Source organism: Lycorma delicatula, chromosome 1 (assembly GCF_047948215.1).
Source record: "Lycorma delicatula isolate Av1 chromosome 1, ASM4794821v1, whole genome shotgun sequence".
Classification (NCBI taxonomy): Eukaryota; Metazoa; Arthropoda; class Insecta; order Hemiptera; family Fulgoridae; genus Lycorma; species Lycorma delicatula.
Genome location: NC_134455.1, coordinates 282,349,287 through 282,371,305, shown reverse-complemented (window position 1 = coordinate 282,371,305; position 22,019 = coordinate 282,349,287). Strand labels below are relative to the sequence as shown.

Genomic DNA, 22,019 nt, shown 5'->3' with positions numbered 1-22,019 from the left:
CGTACTTATAATTGATAACTTATAATCGTAGTTCGTAACTAAATTTTTACTCTTGTATTTAATATTAAACTGGAGTATAGAATCAGTCGGTTCGAATGATTAAAAAACGGTATTAGTGCATAAGTAAGATTCGGGTGGGGTCGTAGAGATCGATGGGGGTTGTGTGAATAGGTCGAAAAAATTAAAGAAAAATAGTAGTTAGCGTGACGTCGGCAACACTAATCTTTGATTTCCCCGGTGGAATCTCGATCGGTTAACACATCTCACAATGGTGTGTGTATTCTGTGGTAAATACCAAAATAATAATTTGATGTAGAAAAGTAATCACGATGAGTTATCGGCAGAAAAGGGTGGAAATCAACTGTTTTGTCTCTTAGCAACGCTTGCGCAAGCGCTTTTACAGGCGTGCGTATGCGCAACCTCGGCTCTAAATCTATCAGTTACGCTCTTACAGTCTAGCTCGCAGGGTGTATATCTCTTTTCCAGTAATTTCGTTTATTCTTCTTCAAATAATCTAATAATTTATTAAAAATGCACATCATTCCGTTTATACTACCGCTGGGCTGTGGTCTGCGCAAGCAGACTGTGGACTACAATAAATTTCCTTTTCCATTCCACTGAGCCTAGAAACTATAATGATTATTTTTTTGATTAATTATTTTTAGTTTAATAGAGACTTTCACTTAGAATTAATTAGTTTGACTTATAGTGGCTAAGTGTTGTGATAGTGTTAGTTGAGTGAAGTGCATCCTGATTTATGTAATAAAGAGTATCTTGTACATCATTATCTTTCACATCCTTCATGAGGAAACGAAAGGTGAGTGTCAGACAATAAAAGTAATAAAAATCATAAATTATCTGTTACAGTATTTTAAAGAAAACGAATTTATACCTCAGAAGGAAATGATGGTGGTATACTGGTAGGTTAAATATTTTAAAATTAATAATTTGAAAAAGTGAGTGGATACTAAAGATTAATTAAAAAAAGATGGATTCAGTGAAATTTTATTTCATCATAATTTCTTAAAACTCTAAGTAATATTTTATTTTTATTTTTTTTAGATTATTATTTAGCTTCTTAAGGTTTTTTTTTTAATATTTTTGAAATTGACATGAACCGTAATTTTATTTTCACGTTTTAGTTTTAGGATAGCATTAATAACAATTTTACCAAAAAAATTACAATATTAATGAAATGTTTAAAGCTTTATAATATTAGATAAAATTTCTATTTTAAAATAATCTTTTCAGTGATGATCTTTTGCAATGATTTTTTTCTAGTTATTAGTAACGAAAGTCGATATATATATTATATAATTTTATATCAGGAATAAAGTTGTCAATAGTTATTAAATTTTAATATTATGTTATGACGTGCAAATTTTGTATTGATCAATTTTCAAAGATGTAAACTAAACGAATGACGAATTGTTTTGTATACTAGTTAGACTGGAGAAAAATTCATTCAACATAAAAAAATATGATTAATATTTTAGTTAAAAATTCTTTTTATTGAAAAATATCATTGATCTTTTTATTGCGCCCCTCCTAGAAATATGAATATTGAAAAAATATACAACAAAAACAGTGTGTTCGTGTGTGTTTTTGCGCGGGTTTGAGTACAAATATACGCAAGTATAAAGCAAAAATTTTTCTTTTGCTGTATTCAGTTTCACGGTCTTCTATTACTTCTGTATCGGAATTTAGAGTAAGGAGTTTTTCAGTGATAACGGGTTTAATGATTACAAGTTTTTTTCGTTTTATTTTTATTTCGTATTATTATTATTTTTTTATATATTATTTTGGATTGGTAAGACTGGTTGTTGAGTTAGGCTGTATAACGCATAAAACGTTGTAGACCATAAATATACGTGGAAGGAACGGTAAAAATACTGTTCGAAATGAAGTTTTGAAGACAGGATACAAAAAATACACGTTACTCAAAGGAGAAACTCTTGTTTTTAATTTAAATATCAGTAAAATATTTCGGTATGAGAAAGAAACCTCAAAACATTGCTGAATAATTAGTAATATAACGTATAAATAAGTAATAACGTGGGATGGGTAGCTGCTTTGACAGAAAATTTCGGGAAAACAAAATATATAAAAAATTGCCCCACATTTTAGAAGTTAGAATTTCCACTTTAATTCTTATTAACTCTAAGAAATTTATCGTGGTCAAAATATAAAATAAGTCATATTTTATATTTTTATATTTTATACACTAATCGTATTTTGCAAGTTAGAATTTCCACTTTAATCGTTAACTCTATCTACAAGAAGTTTAACGTAGTCAAGCTCTTTTTACCCACGACGGAACGGAGACGGCATATGCATTTGGAGTAAGAGGTTTTGTGTGTGTGCGCGCGCGCGCTCGCTCGCGCGTGTGCGTATGTGTCTGTTACCATTTTCCTCAAAAACTACTGGAGCGATTTCAATGCGGTTTTTTGCGTTTTTTTAGGGATCACTTTAGAGCAGTGATCCTAACGCCTAAGGGAGAACCTTAGGCATATTTTAAGGTTATAGGTTATATATTCTATTCCTTTTTTCGTCAAGAAATATTTCAACTTTTAAGTATGATAATCGTTATCAAAAACCGATCTGATCTTCACACTGCTACCATTACTAGCAGACAGTTTAAACACAATTAACAAAAATTTCGTGTAACAATAATAGGCCATTAATGTGCGATAATGACCTAAAAATAATGATAGGTCGTGATTAGTTGTTTTCTTCTTGAAATTGAAATCAAGAATCGGTACAATATTCTTCAGCATTGGTAAAATGTAGTCTGAATATTTAAAACATTTTACTATGCCATTAACACATTTCCGCGTACTATTTAGTTAGATTATTGGCAGTAGGAATTCTGAGTATTATAAATTGGCAGGCAGTTTATGTAATTCCGCCGTAAATATGATTTTTATGAAAGATTGTTGAATCTTTAAATTACAGAGGGTTCACGATTCTGTAGGCAGCTAATAACATAATGACATATTACATTGTGTTAAAATGTTTTTGAAGTAAAACATAAGATTCACGAAACAAAGCCTGACTATTTTTAGGGTATGAATAGCTCGATATATTATCATACAAACCACACCACGATGTATTATCTACAAACCATTTATAAAAATTTCTGTAAACGATATTTTTTAAAGTAATTTTGTTACTCATTAATGACAAATCTTATTTAAACTACAATCAAAATTTTTTACTTATTACTTTTCAGTGTATTCCTTCTCAATTACTCGTTTCCTCTTTATACTAGTTTCAGCCCCAATTTCTTGCTTCGCAGAAGAAATTGTTTTGGCTTTTTGTTGCAGAACAGGTGCATTATTTTCGCTGAAATAATGCATTCTTCAAAATAATGAAATAACCCTTTTCGAATCATATATAATGTATTCTTATCATATTTCCTATTTTCGAATCAGAAATAAAACAGGAGAGCCAAATAACCCCAGGTCAAAATAAAATTTTAAAAACAACCTTACTTCTCTCTTTCTCTTTTGAAATTAAGTTTGAGTATCGCCTATGAAGAATTTTTCATTGTGGTTATTCCAGTGGAAGAGATCGAGGAACTCACTTTTCACTCACTTTTTATAACTTTAAGTTCTCTGATTTTTTAAATCCTCTCACACGAATTCGTAATATTTTTCACAATGATGGTGGATAGGTTGATCTCTCTGATTGATTTCCATAATTTCATTAATTCTCGATACATTTAAAAAAAAAGTAAAATAAAGTAATATAAAGTTACTGAACCAATATCCTGCAAAATATATTCAAAATAAAAATTTAACAGAAATTACTGAAAAAAATGCTTAAGCATATTTTGATTGTTGCATGAAGAAAAAAATTATCCTCAGTGAATTGTTTTCATAGTATTTTAAGCTTGACTTTACCAGAATAATAACAATAATCATTAATTAGAGGCTATTCGAAAATTTAATTTTGATTGGGTTGTGAAGTAACAGATTCTAATATTAATGTGATGCATACACAATATCTAGTAAATTTTTAATCTGTTTACACTCCTATGTGCCGTTTATTTGTTCAGTAATGGTAAATTTATTGTCAATGGATGTCAATAAATCGATGTTATCGTTCTTCCAGTTGTAAAATGTGTATGGTGATTCGATGATTTCCGCTGAAGTCCATCGATGATGAAGTCATATATATGTTAATATTATATGTACTCTAAGAGAATGGTGCCGGAAATTTTCATCGGGATGCTCAGATGTGAGTGTCAAGAGGGGAAAGGGTGACACTGACTCTATACACATTAAAAAAGTTTAACAAATTGTGCGTAATGATTCTTTTTTTCAACATTGTTGAACTTTCAAATGAAATTCCACGAATTTCAAGAATTAACTTTATAGATTCTGTTAGACTGACTGAGTTTTCGTAAGTCCTGTCCAAGGTAGGTAAAAAAAATCCATAATTAATTTCAAAAAAATGACGAAAAATGATCGATTTTAACGTTCAAAAGCTATAAGCGTAATCAGAAACAATTATGACTGAGAATGAAGCTGGTTTAAGTTTGTGATTTATGAAACTAAGAAATTATGATACTACATGGTGGATGTTCACTCGCTCACCAAACTAGTTTAAACGATTCAAGAAGCACTTTTCGAAAAAATTACACGAATGGAAATATTATGATAAAGTTCTCGGATCACAAGGTGACATTTGCAACAAAATTCTGCTACTTCAATTGCAAGACTACAGAAATCGAGGACAACTTTCGATAATGTAAAGGCTGAAGAAGCTTAGGGTGTAAATTCAAGCTTCAGTCACCTAAACGTACATACAAGTAACATATCTATGACACATCCATTTACACTACAATCCTTTTTTCTTTTTTTTTTCATAAATAATTTTATTCATATATAAAAAAAAAAATTGAAGTCAGTTTTTGATTAGCCTTTTAACATAATCAAAACCACAGGTAAGATTTATGACTTCATCTGTCCTACTTCTAGGTGGTGTCAAATTATTCCACTGATATATGAAATAATTTTTTTTATAAAAAAAAGTTAAGGGTAATGACTAATTTAATAATTAAAGACATATTTCCTCGGTTTTAGTACAACAAAAAAAAAAAAACAAAAAAAAATTATTGGCACTTGTTTTCATAGTATTTTGATTTACTGATAGCACATTTACATGTAAACAAAAATAATTTTTTATTATCTTAACGTCATTAAATTTATCTTGGATGAATAAGTAATTCTTTATGAAAAATATATTATTTAATTTTATTTCTCAGTAATACTGTCATTCACACCATTATTTTCACTGAAAATGAAAAACTAAAGTTTCTAGGATTTTTCTAAGTTCATTTTCAAATAGTCAATGCAGCATTTTGTACTAATAGTTCATAAAGTGAAAATTTATGAAGTATATTTTTCTGCGGCAAGATTTATATTGCTTATTATTCTATTTATAAATTTCAATGAAGTAGAACTCAGTTCATTACAGTACACTTTGGATAAAACAGAATAAATATTCAGGATCAAAAGTGCCATCTTATAACATGCTATCATTTTAGTTTTCTATTCAGGATAGACAAAGGAACTCCGGATTTAGGTGTTTCTAATTTATTTGATTTAGATTGGAACACCAAAGGGATATATATTGTGTTTCATTAACACAGATTTCTTTGATGTCATAAAAAAATGTTTTCTTTTCCTCGTTGTTACAACGGCTTTCTGCTTCAACTACTTGTAGAACATTTATTGATTACAGAATTCATTGTACTATTCTAGATTATAAAATAATTTATGTTATCTTTATTACAATATACTACGAAGTTATAACTATCTTTCTTAATGGAGCCAGAGAATTGGGGAAAATCTTTTGTTCGTATGATTATAAAAATCGGGGACGACTTTTGAAATATAACTGCGACTTCTATGAATGCAGGAATTTTACTTTAATAATTTTCATTAGGTTAGGAATGACAGAGTCTGATTTATTTATGTCTTATTCAGATATATTTGTGTGCTATATGAAAAATGTAAATTTACGAGTAAGTACTTAAAAAATGTTTTTCATTAAAGAAGAACATTAAAATTCCTACATCTTTATTATTAATAAAATTTTAATAGCACTGATAGGCTAAAAAAAATTACAATGTTTCTCTAAGTGTGGTACTATTTCTTGAATTGATTTTTTGCGTATATTACAGATCTGAAAATACAATTTTTCTATCACGCTTAGTTTTAAATAAATTACGCTTTAAAAGAAATTAAGGGAAAATATAGTTAAAATCTGTAAAATTTATAATTTTGCATGCCCATACCTGTGTTAGAATGATTTCGCTGATGCTTTTCTTTTATGTTAACCTCAGGCACACTCCGAACTAATATCAAACAGTAATCGGCTAGCATTCTAGTATTCCATTTCCCTTTCCATCACCGAAATGTCTTGGGGGGAAATGTTCACCGTGTTCGTCACGAACGTCTCTGAGGTTGTCCGGAAAAAATCCAGATGTGAGTGGAGGAAATGTATTTTCAAAGAAATATTACATCTCACAGCTCTGGAAGTAGTAAGAAGTTGATTAAAAATATCATTGTAATTGTCGGATTTTTGTTTAAAGGGAAAAGTTTTGCAAACGTCTTTAAATGAAGCCTAAGATGCACTTTCTACATTATTTAACATTGGCTTAATACATCATCTTTGATCAACTCTCTTATTTGAGGACCAAAATATTCCTTCTTTAATTTTCCTTCACTTACATTCGGAAATTTCTACCTGATGTACGAAAATCCGGAACCATCCTTCTTCAGTGCTTTACAAAATTTTTCATGAGTTCTAGCTTGATATCGAAAGGGGGTAAAACTACTTTTTTTGTGTTCAACTAAGGGCTCATGAATAATATTTTTCCCATTTGAAATTAAGTTGTCTCGTTTCTTCCACTCTTTGGTAACAAAATGTTTATCCCTAGCTCGGCTCTCTTATTCGTAAAGAAAACACATGAGAACTCAATATAGTCTAACTTCATGCCTAACAAAATAGCTATAAATTTCTAATTACCACATATGTTCCAGCTATATTTTTTATAATTTATTTTTTCAAGAACCTCTTTCATAACATCGTAATGTCTCTTTTAAATTAATACCATAAGCGATTGCTATCGAAGGATATTTGTTACCGTTGTGTAGTAGAACCATTTTTAAACTATACTTGGACGAATCTATGAAAAGGCGCCAGTCCTCAGGTTTATGAACTTGTCCTAAGTGCAATATAAGCTCATCAATATTTGTGCTATAAACCACATTATTTTCATCAATAAAGTACTGAGACAGTTTTTTTTGTTGGCTTCGAAAGCTCGAAATTTTTGTATTTTTTTAAAGTAAATTTCAACTTTGCAGTCTTGATCCTAACAGTTCAGCTTGATTTTTTGATAAATATGAATCCCTAACCAAGTCATTTAATTCACCTTGTGATATAAGATGTGGCTTATTGGAAGATAATTCAAAATCCAAATCATTGTTGTCTTCTTCAGTACTGCCTGATTCTTCATAGCTGCTTTCGAAACATACATTCATAGGTGGCTCAGGAACTTGAATAATTTCACTGTAAGGTGCAGTTCTGAATGCAGATTGCAATGGTGTATATTTTACAGTATGTTTAAATTTTTTAGAAATTCCAGGTGCACTTATTAAAAAAAAGTAGCAATCGGTTAAATGATCCTTTGGTCCACGCCAAACCATAGGTACACCAAATGACAAAGGCTTCTGTGTACCTTTCAGCCATCCTCTTAAATATACAGAACATTTAGTGCATACTATATGAGACGCCCACGTCTTACCCTGACACCAATTTTACACTGAAAGTGCAAATGATATGCTTTTTTTAATTAAAGGTGTAATGTTTTTTATATTTAATGTTACGGTAAACTCACAACATACATAACAAAAGGCATCTAAATCATTTACAGAATTTCGAGCATTATGAAGCTGCACTGTTAACAGACTTAAGGCAGCAATAAGACTGAACAAAATTAATTCATTCGTAGATCCTGTGCTTAATACAAACAACATAGCTGTGTTTTCAGCTACATGTTTTGACTTACACATACATGATTAACCTTGTCCATGAAGGCTCATTCTTATTAGATGTGATGTCATATTATGTGACTATGATTCGATTTAATTCTTTGTCTGGTATTGTTTGTTTATAGCTTACAAATTATGGTAACAAAGTTAAACAATACAAAAGGAGCTAACAAAATACAATGTAGGAGCTTAAAATGCTAACTGTACGTTGAAAAATGAAAGGTATCCTTTAATTAAAATTAACAACTTTTTCAAAAATGGTGGGTGATTGAAAGATTCTGAGTTCATATTCGTTTTCTGATGAAAAATCAAATTAAAATCATGTTTCGTATATTAGGAAAAAAATTATGTTTATCAGTGCAGTTATTTAACAGTGAGAAAATATTAGTTTTTACTTTTAATTTTTAATTTTAAAAAAAATTATTCTTTTAATGAAAAACTTTTTTGGTTTAAATAAGACTTCAGTATAACATTGTTGTATCATATTTACCTTGTTCGGGTCGATTATTCACAATACCTTTAGAAAAAAGTTATTAAATCGATATAGAACAGTTTTATGACTTTTTTTGTTGTAAATTTAACTATAACCTGGAACTTGGTTAACTTAATACGAATTTCCTTTTTTTTATTTGAATTTAGAGAAAAACTACATTTTTCAGTTAATGTAGATGTTCCGTTCCGGTGTTAGCGCTAACCGGAAAGTTAAGCCGTACTAGCATTCTACATTAGAATTCCGCGTAGTGCAATCGCATATTTCATTTCGTCCAAATGGACAATCAGTGTTACTCATAGTTACTAGCATTCGGTGCTCGAATCTGATCCAAGGCGGTCACGTCATATTCTTAGTCCGGATGGACTCCATCCTTTGTTCGGATGAAGTTAACTTTAATGTTTTATATAATTTTTTATTGTTTTATTTTTATTTATCAAGTTATTCGTTGTGTTACAATTCATTTCATTAACTGACAATTCGACAATTCATTAAACCACTATTCAACAAGCAACAAGGCGTTGTCTTTATTCATCACCTATGAAAACACAGTCCAACCTCGCTCTAACATCTACCAGTAGATATCAAGAGAATTTTATGTCGCTACTAAAACGTATAAGAAGTATTTTTATAATATATGAAGAAAAATGAGAAATTTCTGGGATCATTCTTTGGTGAGGAGCTACGTAGTAATCGATGGAAGTTTTTTACCTAGGGAAACTCAACTATACTAATCTTTATGAGTGACGTTGCTTGGTTTCTCTGTTGTAAAAAACAATTCCAGAAAATTTAATTACACTATTCGATTCATCGATCTCTTCTGCATAAAACGTAGAAAAAAACCAAGCGCATCATTCTTGTTTTTTACATTATTTTTTATCAGCATGAAAATTGAGAAAATGCATGGTTTTTCAGGAAATTTTCGGAAAATTAAAATTAGATAACCTATAAAAAAAATTGACTTCCATTAAAATGTCATATTCTGACACGTTCATGTAACAGCCTATTTTTTTAATCATTCTGCCAAGTACCAGCTCAATAAACGCCTATGACGTTTTTGCTAAAGAAATCCCGCATTTTGGGATCTGGCAGTACTAGAGAATTGCCGTTTCAAGCACGTCTTAATTCATTTTCAAATTTACGACTATCACATTTCTCCTTCGTATAAATTTTAATTCAGATTTGCACTGGCTGGTCCAGTTATATCAAATTTAATTCAAAATACCTGTCTTAAATGGCCTTATTTTGCTAAATAAGTCATGATGTTTTAAAAAATGTTTAATGTAGCTGGACAAATGATATTAAGGGTTAGTTAAAAAACGTGTTAGAATATTAAACTTTTATCGCCCTCGTTATTTTTTTATTGGTCTGAAATCGGAAACGATACAAAGTGTTGTTTTATGTATATTACGAGGAAAAGATTAATGAATCTAGTGATGTAAATAAATGTTTTTTACGTCACATTAACCGGCAGACACCAACCAAGTTATAAGGTGCTTAGTAATTTTTTTTTTAATTACAAAAGTTGAAGCACATATCGGTTTAGAAATTGAGAATTTTCATCAGGGATCTTATCACACCAGAAACTCCTGGCGACCTTTGTAGTGATCGCACATCATAATTTCATTAATCTGTTTATAGAAGCATACAATTCACCATAAGCAGAAAGCTTGTGTAGTGTCACCTTACTTTTTTTGTTTAAATATTATTTTATTGGTTGATAGTAATCTGAATGATCTTATAAGCGTTACCATTATTTTCTATTCTTTGCTGTTTCATTTTTTAAAATTAATTTCGTTAAATTATTAGAATGTTAAATCTATTCTATGAATTTGTTCTCTGATCATTGATTTATCTCATAATTTGAATCCTGATTTATGGTTAGTAAATATCAGGTAACAGATAAGGGCAAGAAGAAGATGATTATATTTTAGTTTGGCTAACTAAAATATATAGTCATCTTTTGTGTTCTAATGTGTTTATTTAATTTCATATTTTAATTTTAGTCTCCCATTTGAAATCAGTTAAATTTGATAACGGAAAAAATTGTAATAAAAGGAGATAGACTTCCAAAGAAGACGAAAATTTCCAATTAAAACCTTAAAACAAAGAGATAACAACTATAGCATAAAAGTAAATGGTATTTACTTTTATGCTATATTTTATTGCATTGAAAAATTACTTTCACCGCACCCACCAAGCGGAGAGCTTTTTCATACTCAAAATATAGGATAAAAAGTAATGAAAACAGTTATCGTAATATTTTCAAAGTCAGCAAGCTCAAATACCAGTCGGCGATTATGTAATACCGCATTACGGAAATTTGTGACGATTTCTTCGATCATAGCTGTTTTTGGCATTTTCAATGGTCATTATTGTCATTATTTTGAATGAATATATGACGGTTCAAATTCAACAGCTTCCTTTTCCCTTGGAAAACATAGAAGAAAAATCCTTTAAAGTGAGATCTAACTCTTTTTGTTTGTCCGACGGGATTAAACGTTTTAAAAACCAGTTCGGGTTTAAACGTTTTAAAAAACAGTTCAGGTTTAAACGTTTCACAACAGCTCAAACTTAAAATTTATTTATTTTTCAGAAAATATCAAAACTTGTTTACTTTACTTGATTTTTTCTTTTTTTTACCTCCGGAACCACCGTTAGGTATTGCTTCAGATGATGAGATGAATGATTTGTGACGTGTGAAAATGCAATGCCGGACCGGGATTCGAACCAGGGACCTCTGAATAAAAGGCCGAGACGCTACCACTCTCGCCATGGAGACCGGCTTGCTTACTTTCTTTCTTTCTTTTTTTTTCCACCCTACCCCCACGGGCCGGATCCATAATAAAGCAATGAACATCCCAGGGGATTTTCTTCTCAAACGGGCCTTCCCGTTCGCCGGCCATAAGTCTAGTCCGAAAGGTCAGTCCACCGGTTAGATCTTTTTATTACCCGCCTCTAATCCATAGAGCGGGGTAACCAAGTCCGACTATGTCGTTCCCGGACTCCACCCCAGAAGCCGGGACTTGGTCTTAACGCCAATGCCTCTAGTGAGAGCACCTGTGTAGAGCACTCACACCGGGTCTCGGTTTTTCTCGCGAAGGGATGAGGAGTACCAGTGCCTCATTACTATTGCCCATCCATGCAAGCATAGACGAACGGCAGATTCCGCTGGAGGCTGTCCCTCAACCCCTCGCCGCCTCATCTTCTCTGGCTTTGTGCTGGAGTAACCGAGGCACAAAGTCAGTTACCTTGCGAAACCTCTTGTCACTGATAATATACAGTCTATGATTGTGTCAACTGTAAGGGTCCCAGTTACCAACTCACAGCAGCGATGTTCAGCACCCCATGTCCGGCAGTCAAACTCGATTTCTTCTAGTGTATAGAGATTTCGAGAAAGGCAAAAGGCTTTCTAGAAAAAGGCAAAAGGGGTCATCAGCTCTATTCCTGACACGCAACTTCACCCGAAACAGGCAGTGACCAGATAAAAATTGGGTCAACCAGTAGGTGACCTCACCAAAGTTGGGATTGACCCAAGGCTCGATCTTCCGGATCAGACGTTGTGTCCAACAACATCCCGTAGAGGACAGGCCCCAGCGGACCTGCCAGTCTCGGAACCGCCTGTACACATCACTCCTGTTAGCTTCTCCAGTAATCCCAATTATCATCACGGCTAGTTGTTTAAATGAAGGGATGCCCGCAATGACTAACACTGCCTCAGTCGAAACTGAAGCGTATGCAGAAACGATACGGAGGACAATCCGCCTCTGCACACCCTCCAGTACCCTCTGATTTCGTTCGCACCCTACACCCTTCGACCAAACAATGGCCCCATATAGCAGTACAGAATTGATCAAATGGCCGTACAACTTCTTTTTTGATAACCGAGGGCCGGCAACGTTGCCCAGCAGCCTACTCAGTGCCCGCACCATCTCTCCTGCACGATCAGATATATCTCGCACATGTATGGAAAACGTACGTCGTCGATCCAGCCATACCTCCAAATACTTTACCCGCTCCACCTGGGGTTACTAAGACTCCGCCTACTGTGATCTGGATCGGAGAAAGAGGACGCCTGTCAGCCAGACAGATGAATGATTTTTTCTCAGGAGGCAAGGTTGGCTTCCTATCCATCAACCATTACGTCTATAGCTTCACTGACTGCTGCCGCTACGACGTCTACAACCCTCACCCATACTACCAGTGCCAGATAGTCAGCAAAGGCCACCCGTACATCTCTGATACCTCAGCCGGAGCACCCCGGACCAGATTCCATAACTTGGTTGTCACAAACTAAACGCAAGCTTCTGAAACTTTGCAGCACGCCATCTAAAGGATCCTCTGGACAAAAATTATAGTCATTGGGTCATACTTGGGCCACCTCTGTTTCAGGCCGAGAACTTTCCGGACGATCCCAGTAATAGTCTTTATACTAAATACTGGATAATTATTATTTAAAAAGTTAATATTTTTTGTTATATTGCATAATATATAAAAATAATTACAATACTTTTCATTAGAAGGTAATTAATATCACAGAATATGATTTTCTCGCCTGAATACGTTTTTATCTTTATGTATCTCTTCTGAATAAGTTTTACATGTAGCATCTCCATGAATTTGTATTACTGAAAACTTTATTGTAATAAATGATTCAAGAAGAAAAAAGTTATTTTTTTTCATAGGAAAAAACTTGACTTTGATGAATCCACAACGCGAAATTTTTCACCACATTTTTATTTTCAAAAATTATTTTAATCATGATATAATCATGTATTTTTTACAACTGAATATTTTATTTATCATTTTTTTATGAACATACCACTTAAAAAATAGCAAGATTTTGTCTGAAATAGCTGTTATTTGAAAGCTAATCTTAAATGTTGAACGTCCTCATTGAACGATGATAACGATAAAAGATTATTTGTTGAGAATTTTACTTTATAAGAAATGAAATTTTATTATCAATGAAATTTTTTTGTGCATTTTACTAAGTTCCTAAATTCTAATTAAGTTAAAAGTAAAAAATCAAATATAATTTTCTTTAATTTTTCTTCGGTGAACATTTTTTTAATGCAATTAAATTTCACGCTTTAAGAAAAAATAGGTTTGTAATTAAAATAAACCATTTTTTTCTTCTTTATCGTGAATCCTTAAGCTTTACAAGTAGTAGCTTTCCAATGATATAATGCGTGTGGTATAAGTTGAGCTAAAATTTTACGGGTGGTCGTTATTCTAAGTTAATAAATTCTGAAGTGTAAATGCAGTAATAAAATTAATCTAAAGTAAGACGTTATTAATTAATTATATTTATGGTGCGTAGAGTGCTGTGTGTGATTCATCATATATCAAATTGGTTGAGCGTGAAATACTGAGTTCTCACTTCCCTCCACTTTTAAACCCGATTAAATTTAGTTATTTTTCATATTAATTGTACAACTAACTCTGAGGAACAAAATGGATTCGGAGACATCTTCCTACGTTTCCTTTATGTTGCTCTTTTAAAATAACAAAAACTAAATTTTATTCCTTGTAATTAATTTCAAACAATTAAAATTTATTTTCAGTATTTCTTACTTTCGTTCGTGCAAAACGGGATGCAAATTAAAAAGAATTGGAAAAGACAATTTCTAATTTGCATTACCAAGAAGTTACGTATTTTCTGGTGCAGTATAATATTTGTAATTAAAGATGTTATGTTTTTTATTACAAAACCATTACCCTTTTGAAAACATATAAATGCATTTTACAGAAATGAAATTGATTACTCTTTTACCTTTGATTTTATTCAACCTTTAAATTTATTATTACACATAAACGTACCTGACTTTTATTGAATAATATAATTCATCATAGTAGATCGAATTTTGTAACTGAAGTTACGATGTGGAAATTCTATATTTTAAGAAAAATTTCAAGCCTGCCTGAGATCAGAAGTTGAAAAACTCATGATAAAGGTTGAGGTCTGTCACTCTGCTAGAAAAACTGCCAAAAGCCGTTATAATTTGTAGCTAGAAAATTCGAAATCATTTAAAATTTTATTTCATGCCTGACCTAAATATATAATGTAAACCTTTTAAACTTTACTGTTATAGTAAGGTAATAATTGATTTACTTGTAAGATATTTTATAACTACATTAAATGCCAGTTAAATCAATATTAAGAATAAAGAAATTCTAAGTTTTGTTTTGAATAACATTTAAATAGTCATTTTAATAAACCGACGAGTTCAAAATTCAGTATAATTTATATAAATCGGGAAATTGATGGACATAACGAAACTTCCCGTTAATTCAGACTTTCTTTGATCTGTAAAAGATACACTTCATACAAGTTCAGATATTCTTAACTTCGTTAAATAAGAATTGTTTAAAAGACTACATAAGCTTCTCATTTATCTATTGTTTTTTTTTTATTATTGGATGTTAGCTGCTAATCTATGGATTTTATCAACAAAAGTCATAAAAATTTATATGCAATAAAAATAATTATAAAATAAATTCGCTGTAAGAAGACTGTTGTCATTTATTTGATTGTTTTCATAAAATCTGAAGCTTTATGCTTCAAATATCTAATGGAAAAAAGTACATATGAAAAAAACGAATTAAATATTAAAGATCATCAATTTAAATATATTACAACATATTGGAATTTATCAGTTTTAATCTAGTTACTAATGTTAAATTAATTTTAAGGAAAATCAATTTACAAAATAAGTGACAAAAGAAATCAATCACAACTGAATAATATATTCAGATTCTATTACATATTACTTTTTCTTAATTAAAAGAGAATAATTATATTTTTTCCGATAACACAAATTCCTTATTTTAGCGTTATTTTGTACTGGAAAATGTATACATCCATTTTATTATCCTGCAGAAAAATTTACCGACAGATTTTAAAAATATTACTTTATATCTAACAGCGAGAGGAATGACGTTTTGTAAGTAACCGACCCCAATGCAGCTGATCTAATTTAGGACCGTTAGTAAGTTTTGACCAAGGCCACTTAATACAAACTACCATCTCTTACTTAATACAAACTACCATCTCTTATATATCCACCGAATGAATTGCGATGCTCACATATACTCATCATATTTAACAGACAGCGGCCTACCTAGTATAAAACATTTTCTGCGATATAAAGAATCTTAATTGAGTGAGTTAGTGTGACGTGAAAGAAAAAAGGAACATTTAGTTTTTTCGCTAGACTTGTTTCACAAACTTCTCCTTTTCTTTTAATTCCTCACTAATTTTTAATCTAACGTGGCCCCTTCATACTACCCTCTTAATTATAAGCTATATATATTCACATTTTTATTTTATTTTGGAATATTACCCAGTACACATCTTTCTAACACAAGATTAGGTAAGCCTTATTAACTGGCCCCCCCCCCATCCTTCTCATCTTTATTCGATTTTATCATAAACTTCTCTCTTCTTGAATTTTTCTAAAAATTACTTTATTCCACACTCCACTAATTCATCTAATTTTAAACGTTCTCCATTATGGTTTTTTTTCTATTCTTTGACTTTCTGCTTTAATATTTTCAGTGTTTTGTACAAATGATAAATTTTATATTGTATACATCAAAAACTAATTTTTTATTTGCCTAATATACGTTTAAAACAATACGTTCGTCGCGAAATAAAATTTTTCGTTCATTTCGGTACGTGTGTATTTCAGTTAAAGAGATGAAAACAGGTATATGAATAAAAAAATAAGTTCCATTGAAATAATGGGAATGTCTGCCATATGTAAGTAAATAATCATTTCAAGTAACCGTAAAATACAGAAAAATATTGCAGTTGCCTGTGTTTTGCTGCTCATTATCATCATTTTGTCGCAATCATGTAATCTTTTTTTTTTACTCTCTTTTACTTTTTAACTTCAAATTCACTCTCAGAAATGAATTCATACTCTTCATTTCGTCTAATCATCCAAATTTTTGGTGAAATTAGTTATAATATTTTAATTTTTTTGTTATGTGCTGTTATAACTGCTTCAATATATTTAAAACTGCGATAGTTGCCCTCTCTTGTCAACGTGAGTGGTCGCGTTGTGTTTATCAGGCGCCACATCGATTACCAAAGAATTTGATATATTAATTTTAAGAAAATCTTAAGATGTAATTTATAAATTAATAAATCAATATTACAAAAAATCAAGATTTAAAATAATTATAACATAGAATCTAGTTTAATAAGTAGTGTCTAATTATTGAAGTTTAAACGTTTTAACTCACGAATGCAAAACTACGTGAAATTAAATATTCAGTTGCCTTATATATTTTATTTCCGCTAAATTAAATGTATTTTTACGTCCCACGTAATTTCTTAAAGACAATCTTTACAAATTAGTTTACCGTGTTTCAAGGAGATGAAATTTTTGCACCTGCTACAAAAGGTTAGTATCACCTATTGTCTTTTTCGTACATATGTATCATCGTTTACGGCCTACCGGGTCATCATTACTTTGGTTCTGATTGGTATCCCGATCCGTATTCCAGTATCTTCTGCATCCTATTCAAATTTTTTAGAAGATAATGTAATTCAAAACGCAATTTCACATGATTTTCTGTTAACAACATGACTAGGCCCCGCAGGAAATATCGTTTCAAAGTGTTACCATTTATATTATTAGAAAGGTGTTTAATTTGTGTGTTGATTCCAGCAATATTTAATAAGCAGTAAAAAACTACCATCGATCACCTTACTGTGTTCCAAGCACAACTATACGATGCATTCATTTTATCTATCACGCGTATACCATACTTTGTAGCATTGCAAAATTCAACCAGCTCGGGTTCCTCTTATCGCCGGTTTTAGGGTCACTATTGTCGTCATGATGCATTGCTAAAATTATAATATCGTTTTTCTTCGGTTTAGGTTTGTAGGACATCAATGTAAAAGATTTTATGAAACCAAAAATTGACGAGTTTACCGCTCTTGTGATACATGTGACGAAATTCTGGTAGAATTTGTTACTTATTTTTACGAATCGTGCCTACTAAAGTAATTTTCCCCTTCAATAATTTATCACAATTCGTAGCTTTTAAACCAATTATCAATGGTAATATTGCTCCCAGAGTTAGCTATATATGAGGTAAGACAAAGAACAGTGTCCTTATAACTATTACAATACTGTATTGTTCATCAAGCTGTTTTCCGGCATATATTTCTAAATTAACAGCATATATGTTTTAGCATCGGCAAGACAGAAATTTTTTCCTCATATTTTCCTGGCTTACTAGGAATGTTCTGCTTAAAAGCACACCTTTTGCGAATTTTTTATAATTTTTCTTCTGGCGTCAGATACTGACGATAACATGATTGGCAATTTTTTAAAAATCCAGAAAAATTTCTTGTTGGCACGATTCTGTTGATTTTTTCTTTCAATTCTTGTTTATAAGTTATTAAACCTTGATGCTCGCACGAGGAATCTAAATCTTTGAATAGATATAACGAGTAGAAATCTTTCAGGACTGATTCCATCGTTTCCCATAAATCTTCTGCATTTAGCCTACCTTTAAAGTACCCTGATAAATACAGCTGCCCTAATAATGCCTTTATTTCAACTTTATTAGTAAAACTACACTCTCTTTCTCTACTGTAATTTGGTTGTAAGGATGATATAAATTTATTAGTATTTTTCAATAATACAGTCTAGATTCTCATCATCTATGAAACAGCTTCATCAGTTTAAGAGTGTATTTTTAATTTTAACAGTAGCTTTTACCCCTGGTTATGAGATACGATATTTTGGCGACGAGTCCGTACATATTTTGAGGGTATTTTCAATTTTAATTATGTGTTTTTGTCCTCACCGAGATAAAAAGGAATTGTTGTTTTGGTATTCACTTTCATCTTCATCATCACTTACGTCTTGCTCCGTGTCACTATCAGTCACATTTTCAAATATAGCATCTTCTTCGTTACAGTCACTGACATCACTCTCTTCACTGAGATTATCATCTTGTGACAATAAACGCTGAATTTTGTCAGTCTTCATCATAAAGCGGATTGAAACAAATAGTCTTTCCATCGTTTTTAAAATGTAAAATTACACTTAAAAGAATAGTCTATTAATTTGTGCATTAAATTCTTACAATTTATGCGACTCGAACACCGAAACTGTACCGATAATAGCAAGAACAATACTGGAAGTAGGCAACGTTTTAATTACGGCAGTAGTCGCGTGGCATCCCATGAGCGCCAAACGCTTCCCATTCCATGAGTAGACAACTTATAGTAAGTTCCTACCCAGTTGTTTATCATTCGATTCTTGAAGATAAACAAAGAAATAGTGATATTTATGCTGGGGAAAGATTTAACTGGTCGAGAAGGATGCGATGGCGACTGACAGATTCCATGCGGCCACAGAAATTTTAAATTCTGTTGCTGCATCTTTTTCCATTTCAAATTCAAAAGGAATAAGAGTGGACTACATTCTTCGTTTCTTTCCTTTCTGAAATTCATCTGGCTTCCCTAATATTCTACAATTAGTATATCTCCTTGATTCTTGTTGTTGTTTGAAATTATAAAAAATTCTTGTTTCTCTATATCTCAGTCCTTCTTTTTAAGTTTTACTGCATTCTACATTAAATAATTTTTAAAAATCCATAAATTATGCAAAGGATATTTCTTCTATGTACCTTCTAAAAAGTAATTGAATATTTATTACATATTCTCTAACAGATACCTAAACATTAGTAACTTCAAAGTGTAATTTTAGTTTTAAATCCTTAAGTGATACAATATTGGAAAATGTTTCTGAATATCTCATATCTATGAATACTACTGCTGCATTTTAAAGCTTTTAACTTTTGCCAAAGTCAATCAAATAACCGAATAGCAAGAAAAGTAGCAGTTTAGTTTATCGTTAAGAATTATTTTCTTCGTTTTATAATTCATTGATCCCTTTTATAAGAAAATACAAGTAATTATTGATGTTAAAAAAGAATTCGTTTAAGGAAAAACATAGTTTGTAATGTTCTCCCATCTATGTTTGGAAAATTGTGGAACCCACATAGTCAAACTTTTTCATATTACTTTTGTTTTATATAAAATTATTGAAGTGAAAAATAAACATGTTTTAAAAAAAATAATATGTGGATTTTGAATTACGTAGCTATTAATACAATCAGTCTTTTCCCTCGTACTATAAAACTGATCTGCATGCATAAAATTATTACTCAATATTTTCATTGTTTAATACTGGTTAATGGTTATTATGATAAAAGTTGTTTGTATTCTTTTCTATATATTTTAAATTGTTCATTGTGTTATTAAATGATTAATACTCGTGTTTGGTTTTAAGGAAAAAAAGGAATAATCTGATATTCCACAACATTTAGGCTTTTACATCTTCAATTTGACTTTTTATAAGATAATATCATAGAATTGGAATTTAATGGAGGTCTGGTAGTCATTTAAATGGAAGTTTTAATGGAAAATTGATTTTTTGCGGCTGTCTAATAGTTCCTCCGTTAACTTATCAAGTTGAGAATTAATGTTAATAGGTTTTTCTGTGTTTTTTTTTTTTGGATAACCTAAATAAATAACAGCTACAACTGATGAACTATTTATAACTGAGCAACTGACTTTAGTAACATAAGTATTGTTCACTTGTTATTACCGCTATTCTAGACGTAATGCTTCAGGACTTTCAAATTCTATTAAACGTATAATTACTTTTAAATGGATTTTAAAGATCAATGACGTATCTTCATCTTTGCTTTTTAACTATAAACGCTTTTTCAAAACTCGTTTACCTAAGAACTTCATTATTTTCATTTTTAAAGAATTATATTTTTTCAGGACAGATATTCCTTTAACTCATCACAGAAATACACTATTGCGATAGCTGTATGTTTTATTATTTTAATTATAATTTTCAAAAACATATTTTTAAAATAATTTTACTAGAAATTACAGCGAAGTTATTAAAAATTGGTAATTCATTTTGAAATCGAAATAACTAGAACATAACTGTTTAATAATTTTTTGAAAATAATTTGATAACATATATTTCAAAATTACCTGTTAAGTATTCCTAAAAGAGATAAATATTGAAATATTAGTTTCTTTGAACTTAAATAGAAAATCAATCTAGATGTGAAAATCTTATTTTTTTATTATTTTAATCACGTTAATACTGTAAAATTCTATTGCATGATTTTTCTCCTCGATAATTAATGAAAGTTTTTAATTCTGAAATATTTTGTCCATCAACCATCTAAGGTAAAATTTCGCTTCATTGTAATTATTTTCAATCACTGCTCATAAACATATATTTTCTAAATAATTTGCCAAATGAAAATTTGCTAGTAATATATACTTAAATTAGTCAGAATTTACAAAATTTACGAATTTACGAATTTTAGTCTGCTAGATTTCTTAGATTAAAATTAAATTTTTTTTTTTTTTTTATCGGAGCTTCAATCTACTTTTCGATCGTGGTGGAGGGTTAATTCAATTAAATTATTTAGAAAAAAAGTGAGTATAAGTAAGATTGTGATAAAAAATAAAATTCTGGCCGTAGGATGTTGACATTTTGGATTTATGACTCTTTTAACATCTAGTTGTGCACCTCCCCTTTTGATTGCAATCGATTGAACAAAAAGTATAAAAAAAAGCCCAAAATTTAAAAAAACATCTGGATTATGAACTTTTCTTAACTGCATTAATAAGCCCTCAATGAGAGCTTTTGAACGATATATCATAATTGGTACTTATTTTCATTGGTTCCAGAATTATAGCCAAATGAAATTTTAATTAATGAAATATTTGGATCTTATAAGGGAAAGGCTCGTCGGTTCGAATCAGAATTCATCCCTTTTTTTTAATTTAAATATATTTATCTACTAATAATTATTAACTTCTGATTGTAAAAAAAAATACGTTAAATAATAATTTAATAATAACAATAAAACAAAAAACTATGGAAAAAAATTAGAAGTTATTAATGAAATAAAATTTTATGTACATTTCATTTAAAAAAACGTGTATATGTAATTTAATAAGCGTAAAAGGAAGTCATGTAGTGTCCTTAATGTAAACTTAAAATTCAGTTCATCGATCCAAAAAAAGAGGAGTAATTTTTTTTGGTCAAAATAATGTAATGAATATCCTTTAAGTAAAAATAAGGTTGTATTTTTTAAATATTTTCTTGTCAGATAATATCTTTAATTTAATATTAGATATAAAATGGCACAAAAGTAAATATTTAGTTCGCAGTCCTTGCATATACATACATTTAAATGTTAATGAAATAAAAAAAAGTTCTATGTAGGTTACGAATTGCAGATTCTAATGAAAATTTAATTTCCGCTGCTAAAATTTTTAATTTTAGTACTTCATATATCACATTGTTGTTGCTGTAAGATGTTATTTTTAAGTGTTTTTTGCTGCTTTCACAATTGCTTAGTAAAATTTACTAACTCTTTTAATCATT

At 30.5% G+C, this 22,019-nt stretch overlaps 1 protein-coding gene across 4 annotated transcripts in view; it reads left to right on the top strand.

Annotated features, from left to right (window-relative positions):
• Window positions 1-453: 453 nt before the first annotated feature.
• Window positions 454-22,019, top strand: part of LOC142332259 (potassium voltage-gated channel protein Shaw-like) — a 515,827-nt gene continuing 494,261 nt past the window's right edge. For all 4 annotated transcript variants that reach the window (XM_075378581.1, XM_075378596.1, XM_075378604.1 and 1 more), the window contains exon 1: window positions 454-817. The gene's annotated coding sequence lies outside the window, so the exon portion shown is untranslated. The remainder of the gene's footprint in view (window positions 818-22,019) is intronic.